General features: G+C 44.8%; 1 non-coding gene across 1 annotated transcript; it reads left to right on the forward strand.

Moving 5' to 3' along the window:
• Nucleotides 1-1,720: 1,720 nt before the first annotated feature.
• LOC136389849 (small nucleolar RNA SNORA42/SNORA80 family) lies at nt 1,721-1,851 on the forward strand. Its single transcript, XR_010748410.1, has one exon. It is a non-coding gene; the product is annotated as a small nucleolar RNA SNORA42/SNORA80 family (small nucleolar RNA).
• Nucleotides 1,852-16,200: the final 14,349 nt, after the last annotated feature.

Raw genomic sequence — 16,200 nt, forward strand, 5'->3', positions numbered from 1 at the left:
AGCAGACAGATGGGGCTCTTGGCGCTGTCTGGGAGAGTGTGGGGTCCCCGTAGGTACTGTGACACCTCCCAAAACACCCAGGTGCCCCAGCGGGAAGACAACTTAACTCCCAGGTATCAGGTTTCCACTTATAATATGGGAATAAAGAATATTTAAGAATCTTTATTGTTCTGAGTTAATATAAAATTAACTCTTCTTGAACTGAGAAAAACATCAGAGGTACACGAATAACAAGTAAGGAGCTTTCTGTACACTCATTTCATTATTTTTCCTCACAGCAACTTGGTATGACAAGGACCCATTGGTTACAGTTCCCTGAAGAGGGCACGACGTGGGCACAGAGCCGTTCACTGATCAGCCTTAGATAGCTAGTAATGGTCAAGTTAGGATATGAACCTAGGTCAGTCTGAGTCACTAAGTTAAGCTTTTTTTACTTAAGAAAATGATGTTTCCTTGAGTCCCAAAGATTAGAAAAATGGAAATGCTGGTGGTAGCCATTTTTTCTTTTATTTAGCAGATATTTGTTAAGCACCTGCAACCACTAGACCCAGTGCTAGGAGGTAGAATACAGCAGGAGCACTCATGGGACTAATGGTCTTGCAAAGCTCGAGGCAGTATCGTTATTGCTCTTCATGGCAAAAAGGAGATGCAGAAATACTTGTTGCTCTCCCTCAAAGTGATGCAGCCTTTGACAATATCCAGGCTCTTCAGGTTCTTTACTCTATTTTGATCTTTACAATGAGAGAGAAGAAATAGTACAGGTAATATTATCTTCCAGCTAAGGAAACTGAGGCTCAGAAAAGTCATGTACAAAACAAGTCTTCCTATATTACACAAGGCAACCTTTTGCATTCAGCGGGAAAGAGTAGTTCCTGTTGAGTTCATCCGATAATACTTCGGTTCAGTGATTTGTCTGTGTGACGCCAAGCAGCTTCAGTGGCAGTTTTCATTTTCCTCCCACCTTTGTAGGCACAGGCGGGTCTGCCTGAAACGTCCCTGGATGGCGCCTGCTCTGGCTCATAGGCGGGACTTCCGGCTGGTGCCTTCATAGCCCAGGCAGTGGGGATGGGTCCCGCTGTCACGGCCCCTCAGCAGGGTTACACCATTTTGGATAGGATATACCACTATTTCAGTTCAACCTGCATCCACACATACAGTGTTTTGGGAGCCCTTCATTTAACCCACGGTCTTTCTCCAAGGCTGGGCACCGTATTTGAAGAGAGGCACAAATGAGCAGAAATGAACAGAGTGGGGACACATGCCCGAGTCCGTGTCAGGTGAGAAGCAGGAGACCAGGGAGGGGAAGCCTGGAGAAGAGAACACGGGTGGCTGAGGGAGGGGAGTGAGAATATTGAGTTAATATTCATTATGTCAGGCACTGTACAAGGGTCTGAAAATGAGCGACATACTTGTCCTCAACGAGCATATGCTGAACTATAAATATGAGGGCTTATCTTGGTGAGATACTGACCTGAGGGCTTCATATAAATGATCACATTTAATCCCCAAGACCTTCTATGAGACAACTATTATTATTATCATGCTTACTTGGCAGGTGAGAAAACAGGCATCAGAGGTAAAGAACTTGCTGAAGGTGTTAAGATCAGTGACAACTGGAAGCGACTCTGTGCTTTCAGGATGCAGCACATGTGTGCTTAACCACTAGGCCTACTATTCTCGAGTCTAAGGAGGCAGCTTACAGTATGTGAAATACTTGCGTGTGTGGATACGGATTTATGGCAGACCTTTCCTCTGGGGTCTCTCATAGTGCCCCAGGTCAGAGCAAACTGTGGCCTTGAACCACCGTGGCTCTGCCTGTGCGCTGCAGGCACTGAAGGGGGTTGCCCAGTGGGAAGGAAAATAAATAAATACTTGCACACACATTTTTCCCTTTGATCTTCTCAGCAGCTCTGTGAGGGACCTGTGATTGTCACCATTTTACAAACAGGGACTAAGCATTTTCCCAGTAGGTTAGTGTTGCAGAGTCTGGCCTGGCACCTTCTGCAGGACCCAGGGTGCAGGGCCTCCTTTGTGCTGCATTAAAAAAATTCCTTCCAGTGAACATGTATCCTTTTATAACCACACACACACACACACACACACACACACACACACACACACACACACACACACCAGCATTAGAGCATGGAAAGTGGCTTTTTCTCCTCTGCATTTTCTGAAATTAGCTCTCAGCTGTGAGAGTGATCATGCCATCAGGGGGAACAAGGTGCTCTTTCACTTTCTTCATTTATAATGTAATGCTTGTGAATTACGTGCTGTGGAGACCTCAGCAGCAACACTTCTAGAGGCATCAAGACCATCGAGTTTCTGGCCAGGGGCACGCACCTACACCTTTCCTCCACAGGTGGGAATCTCAGAACAGGTGCCGGCTCTTTCTTCCAGATTAGCCACTTGCCTTGGGAAGGTTGTTTTACCTTGAAAACAACATCAGCTTGACCCAATCACTCCTTTTGTTTTCTGCAGCATGGTAATTATTATCTTCTAATGTGCCAGTGGGAGGGGCAAGGTGCTGGGGCTTACAGAGCTGGGGGGAGGGGAAAGGCCATTTGGACGAGTTCTCTTAATTTTACAAGGGAAGAACCGAAGGGTACCCGAGGAACTGGAAGGGACATGACTTGCTCTCTGGTGCGTAGAGTTACCTCTGGCTCTCTTTCTGCTACCTACATACCCCTCAGCTCTCCTAGTCCAACGCCTTTTAAGAGATGATAAAACAGACACCAGAAATGTACATGGCACGTCCACGACCAACAGGTGAGTGATACAAAGGGACGAGGGGCCGGGTCTTCCAGCTCCCTGTTCCAGCAGCTGTGTCCTAGCTGGGTGAGGACAAAATGGGCTCTTCTAGTTGGAGTGCCCTGTTGTTCCGTTTACCTGAAGTGCATGCTTCTCACACATGAAACAACCTTGTGTACAAGACAGAGCAAACAGGACAGAAACAGACGAGAGGGAGAGAGAAAGAGAAAGGGGGAGAGGATATTTTTCTAGAAGTTGGTACAGAATTCCTGTGGGAGAGAGCAAGTGTTGTGGGGAAACGAGCTGTCCAGGAGAGCTGAGCCTCCCCCTCAAGCCCCCGTGAGTGTCTGCTGTACAGTGCGGAGGTTCCGCTGGGACAGCTGGCGCTCTGTCCCCAGGGACTGAGGAGCTGGATTGTCACATTTTTGGAACCGCGGAAGCTGGGGTATTTTTCTGGGCTCTTGTCCCTCACTGGTTGAGGATTGTCCCTTGCTGGCACTTCTGGATTGTCCTGAATGAGTCGAACAGGTTTTAAGTGGAGGAGCAGAGAGGCGCAGGTAGAAAGCTGCAGTGTTCTGGAAACTGTGTGTGGCTGTTGGTGGACTCAGAAGTAGCTGAGGGTGTGTGGGCTGGGATCTGTGATCGCGCACAATTCTTACTGGAGTTAGGGAGACTGCAGAAGCCTGCACTCTGTCACTTCCCTTAAACCCACAGAATGTCTAGCATGGGTGGCTTTTCTTGGGAAAACAAGTGAAGGGATTAGGCACACATCTGGGGTAATATGGGGCAAAACAGGCACTGTTCCTGGCACTGGATCACGAGTACACAAGTCTCAGGAATTGGCCAAATCCTAAGCAGAGTTTCATCCACTTCCACAGATGCTGGGAATAGCTCTCTAAGGTCATCCGCATTACATACATAGACCTTCTGTGGCCACTCCAGGTGCTGGAATGGGTTATGTGGGAACGGGTGAGATTTTCTCCCACTGGAATAGGGACCTCTGTGGACTCTGGGTGGTGTCTCTTGAGCCAGGACTGAGAGCAGCTCCCTTCTCCTGCCCTGTTCCCAGAGCAGCTGGCTTGTTCTGTGAGTTGTTCTGGGTTCGAATTACTCACTCACCATTCCCAGGTGGCCAGCCAGGCACTTGAGGCTGCAGGGAACTTACCAGCTGAGATGAGCCCTCACGGACAGCAGCTCCATGTTGAGTTATGGCATCCCATACAGAAACACTGATATTTGTGGTGAAGCCCAGTAAAAAGGAGACGAGAGAGCTGCTCCTGGCCAAAGCACTGAGCATGGGCATGGTTTCCCTACCACTGGGACAAATATCTGCTCATGTGGCATGGTGAAAAGATAAACTCAGCTCTGTCTCTTTCTCTCTCTCTCTCTCTCTTTTACAGAGATAGAGAGTCAGAGAGAAGGATAGATAGGGACAGACAGACAGGAACAGAGAGAGATGAGAAGCATCAATCATCAGTTTTTCGTTGCGACACCTTAGTTGTTCATTGATTGCTTTCTCATATGTGCCTTGACCGTGAGCCTTCAGCAGACCAAGTAACCCCTTGCTCGAGCCAGAGACCTTGGGCTCAAGCTGGTGAGCCTTGCTTAAACCAGATGAGCCCGCACTCAAGCTGGCAACCATGGGGTCTTGAACCTGGGTCCTCGGCATCCCAGTCCAACGCTCTATCCATGGTGCCACCGCCTGGTCAGGCTCTCTCTCTCTCTCTCTCTCTCTCTCTCTCTTTTGGGAAGGAAAGGCTGCTAAGACCTCAGAGTGACAGCTAGACAGAGGAACTTGGCTCCTTTGGATTCAGCATGTCCCTCAGCTGTCAGGGCCAAAACAGTGGCTGATGCAGCTGGGCTGGCGAGCACTTGGCCTCTCTGCTCTTGGCATGGTTGTCAGCAGCACAGGTCCCCGCCGTCTCTTCTGGTCTTTTATAATCATTTGCTTCCCTGTCACTCAGTCAGTACCAGCATCCAGAACAACTGCCCCAATACCTAGAGAGGCAGAGAGAGATGTTCAGTGTACTGAACAGGGCATGTGTTGGGCTGGGTGGCAGTGGACCTGGGTTCAAACCTCTGTTCTGGCACTAACTGGCTCTCTGGGCCTCATTGTCCTTGTCCACAAAGCAGAGTCCGACCAGAGATCTCTATCTCCCCTTCCACACCAGGACGAGATGCTACCTCATCCCCCCCCCCCCCCCCGCCCCGGAAAGGGGCTCTGAGGTTGAAGTTCTACTCTGAGAAAAGGCTTTGTCACTCACTCTAGCTGCTATTTTGGCCTTTTTACAGATGAGATAACCTATAAGTGGTTTTCTCATCTATAAAATGGGGATGATAAAACCTGCTCTGCCTAACTCACAGAGTCTTAGGGGGAAGATCAGGTGAGATAATGACCAGAAAAATCTTCTATAAATAGTATCGCATATCAAATGATTGTGAGCATTTATGTCTGTGCTGATTCCTGAGACTATAAGAATGAGATATAGTCCCTACCCATGTGGGGCTTTCAGTTTGGTATGTATATTGACAAGTAAGCGCATAATTAACTTACCCTAACAGAGCAATTACAGTTCCATGCTAGGAGAACACAAAGGACTTGGTGACACCCCAGGGCAGGCCCACACATACCTAACAGGAGAGTGACATACTTATCCAGTCCCCAAACACAGAATTCCTGCTCAGTACATGTGTATTTCTCTCCTGGTTGAGGCATGTGCTTTGCTGGCTCTTGCGTCACTCTTTGTTTTCTCTGTCCCGTTACTTGACTTGTCTGGTTTTGGCATACTTCTCTTTCCAGGCCACAGGGACAGATCAGCTCTACTGTCCTTTCTTGGGCAAACATCCCATAAAGGATGTGGGGCCAGCTTCCTAGGAAGTACCGGCTGTTCTCATGTGCACAGAGCCTCAGGGACCTAGTGTCTGCCAAGCCTAACATGCTTCTCTGTGTATATAGTGTTTCTGAGGTCAGGACATGCCAAGAGGAAAGGAGCCCAGAGATCCCAATGCTCCCTCTCCCCACTTGAAATGCACAACTCCCTTCTACCTGACAGGTGTACAAAGAGCTGTGCACTGGCCCAACCCCGTGGCCAATACCACCCCCTACCAGATGGTAAGAAGCAAGCCTGCAGGAGATCAGAGAACTGCTCCTTTAAGAACCCTTGAGCTTATGGGAAAGGTCAGATCGGTGGTAACAAGCAGTGAGACTAGCCAAGGAGTGCCCAGAAGAGAGGAGGCCCCAAAGAAACATTTATTTACCCAGCCCTGGTTGCTTCTGCCAGTGCTGCTGTACCCACTCCACTCATCTTTCCTCACAAAGACCCCAAATGCCTCCCGGTGTCCTTAGTTTTATAGCAGAAGCTTTCCTAAATGACCTTCATGTTATGCCTTGCTCAGAGAATTGGGCTCACTATTCCTTCTGTAAATGTTCTGATCGGTACCCATGGGAGGTGAGGAGGTCCTTGCAGCTAATAGGCTACTTTCTGGTTTATGTATAGATTTTCCCTCCCACTAATTGAGTTACTAGTTGTTAGTTATTTTTTTACTAAGAGTCAGTACTATTTGTTTCTAAACTGTTTATTCCCATTGTAGCTGTTATTGTTATTATGTAGTTCAATACATTATATAAATTAATGAAATTTGTTTCTGTAAAAGCTGAATTATATATTTTTGAAAGCGTCAATGAAAGTGGATAGCTTATAAAAATTGCTGTCAAAGGTGTAGGAGGAAGAACTGGACATGATGTGATAGATATTGCGTGTCACTTTTGCTCAAGTCCCACTGACCAGAACTTGGTCACATGGCCAGGCCTAACACCATGCAAGCTGGCAAATGTAGTCTTTATTCCAGGAGGCCACATGCCCAGCTAAAATTTGGATTTCATTCCTTCAAGAGAGATTGGGAAAAGGGGTGATAGGAACAACCAGCAATTTCTGCCATAGTATGTACAATATAAAACACTTTTCCCCCTAAGATTCTTTGATTTGACCATTTAAAAACAAATTAACTGATGGATTCTTGGACTAGATATCCTCAGATACGAAGACTCTTACTGTATAATTTACCTTCCTGGGACTCTCTTCTAAGTGTTTTTCAGCTTTTGTTCATTCAATGATTTTTATGCATTTGTTTATTTAGTCCACCGGTGTTTACTGTTGTGCAAGGCACCAGCACTGAGGAAAGAGGACAGGCAAGGAAGACAGGCCCTGCCTCTGTGCCTCCCAGCCTAGCGGGGTCCTGTGTAAGTGGTGTGATGGCATACACAGTCCTGTGGGCATGCTCAGGAAAGGCTGAGGGTTAGAGAAGACATCCACAAGATGCATTTTGAGATGGTCTGGTAGGTGGGTGGGTGAGAACGAGGAAGCAATGAGGTAGAGGAGTGTCATAGGTGTGATCATGCCACTCTGGACATTTGCTTGGAAGTTAGCGCCCACAGTCCCCTCCTTGCTCTCCTGGCCCCCGTCCCCAGGTACAGTTTTGCTTCCTTGCCCCTGCACACCGTCCTTCTGAATAGCCATGCTCTCTTAACTCTCATGCTGTTCCTTTTCCTTCTGCCTAGAATGCTTTCCCCATCTTGCCATTCTGACAAGCCTCTGTTCATCCTGCCAGGCTCAGCTCAAATGAGCCTCACTCTGGGTGTGTTCCCCTGACTCTGCCCACCAGGGCTCACCTCTCTCACCTTTGGGCTTTCCCAGCACTTTACAGCTCCTCTAGAATGTTGCCTGATTGTTTCATGTGTATGTCTCTCTCCCTGAGGAGAATACCAGCTCCTGGAAGGTTTGCATTCTGTGCTTTAGTCCTGTCTGACACGAGCACCTGTCTGAGTGCTTAGTCTTCAGTGAAAGCTCTGGTGTTGGGGTTTTGGAGGTGTGGAATGAGCATTGAAGTAGGAGTCAGAAGACTTGGTGTGACTTTACTTTTTCTCATGTATGACATTGAGAAATTCACTTCCTCAGTTTGGAAAGTGAGAAGATTGGATTTAATAATTGCTATGATTGGCCTGACCTGTGGTGGCGCAGTGGGATAAAGCGTCGACCTGGAACACTGAGGTTGCTGGTTTGAAACCTTGGGCTTGCCTGGTCAAGGCACATATGGGAGTTGATGCTTCCTGCTCCTCCCCCTTCTCTCTCTCTCTCTGTCTCTCTCTCCCCTCTCTCTAAAAATCAATAACTAAAATATTAAAAAAAATAATTGCTATGATTGTTTTACAAAGCCGTAAGGGAGCCATGGGTGAGGAACGACACCAATCACACCCTTCCTGTCGAGGAATTTGAACGCAGGGTACAGGGGGGGGGGGAGAAGCTCAGGGACAGGCACAGAGAAGTCAGTGACAGAAGGCATGAGACTGACAGAAATGAGAGTGAGGAGAGGAGTTTGCCAGGAGGAACAGAAACAGACCCAGAAGTGAGGGAGTTCTGTTGGATCATTAGCACATAGCTGAGGGCTGAGAGGGTCCCTCTGCTTCCTCACTTCCCACATGGCAGTTTTAGATCATGTATGAGCTCTTTGCAATACTGCTCACAAAGATTAGGGGATATTTTATTGTTTCATATTCATTTTGAAATATCCCCTAATTTTTGTGAGCAGTATATTTAACAAAAACTAACTGTTCTAAGCATTTTATAATCCTTATAAGATCGGCACTGTCATTATCTCCACTTTATAGAAACAGAGAGGATAAATGCCCTTGTCAAATACCTACTAGTAAATAGCAGAGTCAGGATTCAAACCCAGTCTGCCTGGGTCAGAGTTCAGGTACTTAGCCTTTATACCATGAAGCTTCTTATAGGTAGCAAGCAATTTCTGAGCACCTACCATGTGCCAAACCCTGTGCTTAGGTACTTTACTATTAATTCCATTTACTCCTATATGTATTATCTCATTTAATTCATGTAACCACTCTGTGAAGCAGATATCGGTATACCTATTCTACAGATGTAATAGAGATGCTCAAGAACATTGAATGCTTTGTTCAAGGTCAAACAGCTGGCTAGTGGTATGGCCTGCCATGCCTGCCCATAATGGTAAAGAAATAACTCAGCAGTTCCCTTCAGAACGATGGAGGCAGCCGAGCCTCCAATTTTGGGATCTGCCATTCACAGTGACAATTTGTGCACTATCTGTCATTTTGTGAACTGTGAAATCTGAGACAGAGCCTCAATATGTTAAGAATCCACAGGCATTCCTAGAGGCTGCAATTGAAGTAGGGTTTGGGGGAGGGGAAGAGACAGCATAAAGAATGCAGTTTGCTTTAATTTAAAGTGAGCTATTTTTTCTCTCCCATCTTTTCTGCCTTCTGTTTAATTGCTTTATAGAGATAAATAAAGCTGGGGGAATCTCATTTGGCAGTCTTTGATAGAGCTTGAATTTGTGGTTCTTGAATTCAGTGCTCCCCAAGATGGTGACAACATTTTGTTAATGGTAGGTTTGTTAACTGAGATTTTCACATTTTATACTTGTATTTTTTTCTGCATTGTGTAAAAAAAATAATATGTAAATGATACCCTAACTCTGGGCAAACTAACTGATGCATAAAAACATATACTTAAAAGTATGCAAATAGAAGGTGAACCTCAAGGCTAACTAGCCTGGTCTGAAACCATTTACTTAACCTGTCTGGGCCTTTGTGCTATCCTTCCTAAGCTGGGAGATGAGAAATCCAGCCAAGAGCAATATGGCTGCTGGAAAGATCCAGTTAGATGATAATACTTCCCTTGCTTTGATTTATACTGTTATGTTAAGATTGACTTTTTTTTTTTTTTTTCATTTTTCTGAAGCTGGAAACAGGGAGAGACAGTCAGACAGACTCCCGCATGCGCCCGACCGGGATCCACCCAGCACGCCCACCAGGAGCGACGCTCTGCCCACCAGGGGGCAATGCTCTGCCCATCCTGGGCGTCGCCATATTGCGACCAGAGCCACTCTAGCGCCTGAGGCAGAGGCCACAGAGCCATCCCCAGCACCCGGGCCATCTTTGCTCCAATGGAGCCTCGGCTGCGGGAGGGGAAGAGAGAGACAGAGAGGAAAGCGCAGCGGAGGGATGGAGAAGCAAATGGGTGCTTCTCCTATGTGCCCTGGCCGGGAATCGAACCCGGGTCCTCCGCACGCTAGGCCGACGCTCTACTGCTGAGCCAACCGGCCAGGGCCAAGATTGACCTTTTAAGTTCTTTCAGTGGCTCAGTTTTGTCTCCATTTTATACATAAAAGAATAAACTACGAGATGTTAGGTGGCTGGACTATCACCACCCAGCTCGTATGTGGCAGCATCAGGACTCCTGTAACTCAATGCCCAGAGACCAATATGACAGAGAGAAAGTCACATTATTCATTTATTTTTCTCTTACTTGGTTTTTCTGGTACAAAATTAATATGGGTTCATTGTTTTAAATTCCAACTCATTAGAGCAGGGGTCGGGAACCTATGGCTCGCAAGCCAGATGTGGCTCTTTTGATGGCTGCATCTGGCTCACAGACAAATCTTTAATACAAAAAAAATACCATTAAAAATATAAAACATTCTCATGTATTACAATCCATTCATTTCCTACCGCTCATGTTCATGGTTGCGGGTGGCTGGAGCCAATCACAGCTGTCCTCCAGGACAACACCAAATTTTTATTGGATAATGCGTAAGGTACATGGGTTGTTGTATGGCTCTCACGAAATTACATTTTAAAATATGTGGCGTTCATGGCTCTCTCAGCCAAAAAGTTTCCCGACCCCTGCATTAGAGACACAAATCTAACAAAGTACCTTTTAATCTCACTACTCAGATGGAAATGCTGCTAACAGTTTGTATATTTTTCCAGACCTTTTTCTATAGCATCATCACTATTAGCAATAATATAGTAAGTCACATTCTAATAGCCTGTAATAGCTGCAAAGTGCTTTTACAAAAATAATCTCAAGGTGCATGTGTGCCTACCAAAATTTCCTTTCCTATGATTGTGGGAGAGGTTGAGTCTGCCTTGGAGGACTCTAAAGATCCAGTAAATGAGATTTGTATCTACCTGAGGTCATAAGAGTAAGCATTTTAACTAAATTGACTGTTCCCTGCAGACTGGGGAGTTGACTACCCTCTCTTTACTGATGAGCTGTTTGATGGAGCTCAATGGTTGTTATGACATTTCATAGACATAGTCTGAGCTGCTCCAGAGAGAAGGAAGTCAGCATCCACCAAACTCTCAACAGCTAGAATCCACAGGTTTATAATACATTAATTTGCAAATATTTAAATGTCTTATTGAACTCAAAAATTGAATATCCTTAAAAAGGTATGCTGCTTGACCAGGTGGTGATACAATGGATAGATCATCAGACCAGGACATGGAGGACCAGGTTTGAAATCCTGTGGTTGCCGGCTTGAGCGCGGGCTCATCCGCTTGAGTGTGGGCTCACCAGCTTGTGTGTGGGGTCACTGGTTTGAGTGTGGGATCATTGACATGACCCCATGGTCTCTGGCTTGAGCCCAAGGTCATTGGCTTGAGCAAGGGGTCACTCATTTTGCTGTAGCCCCCTGGTCAAGGCACATGTGAGAAAGCAATCAATGAGAAACTAAGGTGCTGCAATGAAGAATTGATGCTTCTCAAATCTCCCTTTCTGTTTGTTACTATCTGTCCCTCTCTCTGACTCTCTCTCTGTCTCTGTCACACACACACACAAAAATGTATGCAAGGTGGAGTCCCTGTTGGCACTAGCAGGAACCTCAGAAATTACCTGGTCTAGTCTATGTATTTTATCTTATAGTGAAGAAACCTCCAAAGCTGGAAAAAGATATGATAATAGTGCTGCTTAGTTTTCTTTGGTTCTGTCCTATTTTCTGATACTGATTAACTTCCCCAACATGTCTGGAGGGTGAGAAGCATCAACTTGTAGTTGCTTTCACTTTAGTCATACATTGATTGCTTCTCTCTTTTTTTTTTTATTAATTTTAATAGGATGACATTGATCAATCAGGGTACATAGGTTCAGAGAAAACATCTCCAGTAATTTTGACATTTGATTATGTTGCGTACCCATCACCCAAAGTCAAATTGTCTTGTCACCTCCTATCTGGTTTTCTTTGTGCCCCTCCCCTCCCCCACCCCCGGTAACCACCACACTCTTGTCCATGTCCCTGAGTCTCATTTTTATGACCCACCTATGTATGGAATCATATAGTTCTTATTTTTTTCTGATTTACTTATTTCACTCAGTATAATGTTATCAAGGTCCATCCATGTTGTTGTAAAGAATCTGATGTCATCATTTCTTATGGCTGAGTAGTATTCCATAGTATATATGTACCACATCTTCCTTATCCAGTCATCTGGTATGTGCCTTGACTGAGACCAAGCCAGTGTCCTCTTGCTCAAAATTGGTAGTATCCTTCTACTAATTTTCCTTTCTGCTTATGTTAACCCAGATTGTTTTTGGTTATTTGCAATTGTTAGAGTAGGTAGCTAATCAGACATGAGTCAGGAGAGAGATGGAGAGAGAAAAGAAATATCAACCTTAACCATAACCATCAGTTGACAACCAGAGAGCTGACTACAGTGCTAGGCCTCTGATATGGCCCAGGGCAGTTACACACCCTTGGGGAGCAAGTGCAATGGGACTGACAAACAACTCGATGACTGACAGATGACTTTCCACTGGGGATGCTAGACAGTGTGAAGGCAAAATAGGAACAATGCAACCATAGGACCACCCATTACTGGCTGGAATAGAAATGAACAAACTGAAGGAGGCCACTGAAGGATGGGGGAGCCAGGAGGCCAGGGAGGTGCCACGTTAAGCAAACATCTGACTTTGTAACCAAGCGAGGCTCCCAGATCTACTTTAGTCACCTGCTTGGAAATTTTCCAAGTGTGCTTTATCTTTGCTAAGTAAACCACTACCCACTTTACTATTTGCATCTCTTCTCTGAAATCATTCTCTAGTCTAGAGAAGTCAAGAGAACCCAGAATCATACTGCAGAACCAGTGACGCTTCTGCTGATTTTCTCTTCTGCTTATGTGAGCCCAGATTGCTTTTGTTATTTGCAACTAAGAATTTTGACTAACACAGTCATAATGTAATATCTGTGTTTGGAATCACTTGGCTTTTAGTAACTAAATTTGAACTTTAACCTCTTTACCCTTTATATACTTTATGACGGCCTCTAGAAGAGAAAGATTGATTTTGTGGGAAAATGATAAGACAGCCTAGATTCCAATCTCAGCCCTGAAAATTACCAGCTGAGTAACCTTTTATAGCTACAGAACCAACTCAAAACCATCCTGTCTAGTGCAACAAGATATGGAATTGCTTTTCAGAGACAACAGACCCAAACCACAAGTCATGCTGTGGATGCATGGACAGCGGAGAGAAGTTTGCCTTTCAGCTGCACCTGGAACCATAATCTTTGCCACACCCCAACCCCTCCTGCCCAGAGGACTAGGACATAAATAGAACTTGAACACCAGAACCAGAACCATTTCAGAAGGAAAGGGTCCATTGTTAGGGAAAATTTGGTATTGATGCTCCTTTACTATAAATGGCCAAATTCCAAGCTCCTCCAGTTAAAACTTGCCCCACCAGCATGTCTGCATACATTTCCCCCTAATGTCTGAGAAAACCCTTAACCTAGTCCAGTGAACAAGATGGATTTGAGGCACTATTAGGTCTCTCATCTTCTCGGTTGGCACCTCCTCGATCAGTAAACTTGCCTTACTCCAAAATCTTACTTTATTTTTTAATTTAATTTTTAATTTTTCAATTACAGTTTACTTTCCATATTATTTTGTATTGGTTTTAAATATACAGTGTAGTGGTTAGACAATCATATACTTTACAAAGTAGTCCTGTGATATTTCCAGTGCCCAATTGGCATTATATGTAGTTATCAGAATATTACTGACTGTATCCCCTATGCTGTACTTTATGTCTCCATGACTATTTTTTTTTAGAGCAAGCGACCAAGAGAGAGACAGACAGGGACAGACATATAGGAAGGTAGAGAGATGAGAAGCATCAGTTCTTCATTGTGGCACCTTAGTTCTTCATTGACTGCTTTCTCATATGTGCCTTGACCAGGGGGCTATAGCAGACTGTGTGACCCCTTGCTCAAGCCAGTGACCTTGGGCTTCAGGCCAGCAACTTTTGGGATCAAGCCAGTGACCATGGGGTCATGTCTATGATCCCACACTCAAGTCAGCGACTACATGCTCATGATTCTACGCTCAAGTCCACGATCTTGGGGTTTTGAACCTGGGTCCTCTGTGTCCCAGGCTGACACTTTATCCACTGTGCCACCACCTAGTCAGGCCCCATGACTATTTTCTAACTATCAATTTGTGATTCTTAATTCCTTCACCTTTTACCCAGACCCCAAACACCCTCCCCTCTGGAAACTGCCAAGTCTTCTCTCTGTGTCTGTGGGTCTGTTTCTGTTTTGTTTTGTTTGCTCATTTGTTTTTTAGATTTCATATGCAAGTAAAATCATATGGCATTTGTCCTTCTCTAACTGATATTTGTTTCACTGAGTATAATACCCTCTAGTTCCTTCCATGCTGTCATAATTGGTAAGATTTCATTCTTTTTTATGGCCAAGTAATATTCCATTATATATAAGTACCACTACTTTTTTTGAACTCATCTATTTTTTTCATTTTTGATATATATATATAAAGAGAGTTACAGGAAGGGAGAGAGAGGGTGAGAAGCATCAACTTGTAGTTGCTTTCACTTTAGTTGTACATTGATTGCTTCTCGTATGTGCCTTGACTGGGGCCAAGCCAGTGTCCCATTATTCAAGCCAACAATTATGGGCTTTTCAAGCCAGCAACCTTTGGGATTAAGCTGGTGAACTTTGGGATCGTGTGGACAATCTTTCATGCTTACGAGTCCACACTCAGAGCTAGCAACCTTGAAGCTTTGAATTGGCAACTGCAGCATTCCTGGTTGATGCTTTATCCCAGGGGTCAGAAACCTATGGCTCACAAGCCAGATGTGGCTCTTTTGATGGCTGCATCTGGCTCACAGACAAATTTTTAATAAAAGAATAATAACATTAAAAATATAAAACATTCTCATGAATTACAATCCATTCATTTCCTACTGCTCATGTTCATGGTTGCGGGTGGCTGGAGCCAATCACAGCTGTCCTCCGGGACAACACCAAATTTTTATTGGATAATGTGTAATGTACATGGGTCATTGTGAGGTCAGGAAGTAAACTTCCCTTCTCTTAATAGTCAGCTAGCTAATTGCAGAAACCCTTTTGACGAAGAAGATAGCTAAAAGAAAAAAAGATGAGGAGTATCATATTTTTCAGCAGGAATGGACAGAAGAATTTGCCTTTGTGGAGAGAGCGGGTGCTGCAGTGTGTCTAATATGCAATGATAAAATTGCATTGATGAAACGGTCAAATATAAAGCGGCACTTCGACACACATCATACTACATTTGTATCGAAATATCCAGCAGGGGACAGCAGGAAGAAAGCATGTCAAGAGCTACTGTGCAGAGTGCAAGCTAGTCAGCAGCAACTCCGTGTTTGGACCCAACAAGGTGACTGGAATTCGGCTAGCTTTGCGGGTGCTTTAGCAATTGTGAGAAATGGAAAGCCATTCACAGATGGGGAGTATGCCAAAACATTCATGCTTGATGTTGCCAATGAACTTTTTGATGACTTTTTGGATAAAGACAAGATAATCAAATGAATAAAAGACATGCCTCTGTTGGCAAGAACTGTTCATGATCGTACCATCATGATGGCAAATTAAATTGAGATAACACAAGTGAAGGACATAAATACAGCACCATTCTTTTCTCTCGCTTTGGATGAGTCAACAGACGTAATCCATTTATCCCAGTTCAGCGTGATTGCAAGGTATGCTGTCAGTGACACACTATGTGAGGAAAGTCTTGCTGTTTTTCCTATGAAAGGGACAACAAGAGAGGAGGATTTATTCAAGTCTTTCACTGAGTTTGCTAAAGAAAAATAATTTACCAATGGATAAACTTATTTTGGTGTGTGCTGATGGTGCTCCGTGCATGATGAGGAAAAACAGAGGATTTATAGCGCTTCTTCATGAACATGAAAAGAGACCCATCCTGTTTTCACTGCATCCAACATCAGGAGGCACTTTGTGCTCAGAGGTGTGGCAAGCAGCTTGGTGAGGTGATGTCACTGGTCATTTGGGTGGTCAACTTTATTGTTGCCCGAGCTTTAAATGATCGCCAGTTTAAAACACTGCTGGATAAAGTTGGGAATAATTATCCTGGTCTGCTTCTGCACAGCAAAGTGCATTGGTTTTCAAGAGGGAAGGTGCTCAGCTGTTTTGCGGCTTGTCTGAGCAAAATCTGGACTTTTCTTGAAACAAAAAACGTCGAGCATCCTGAGTTAGCTAACACTGAGTGGCTCCTGAAGGTCTACTATCTCGTGGACATGACTGAACATCTGAACCAGCTCAATGTGAAAATGC

Source organism: Saccopteryx leptura, chromosome 1 (assembly GCF_036850995.1).
Source record: "Saccopteryx leptura isolate mSacLep1 chromosome 1, mSacLep1_pri_phased_curated, whole genome shotgun sequence".
NCBI classification, from domain to species: domain Eukaryota; kingdom Metazoa; phylum Chordata; class Mammalia; order Chiroptera; family Emballonuridae; genus Saccopteryx; species Saccopteryx leptura.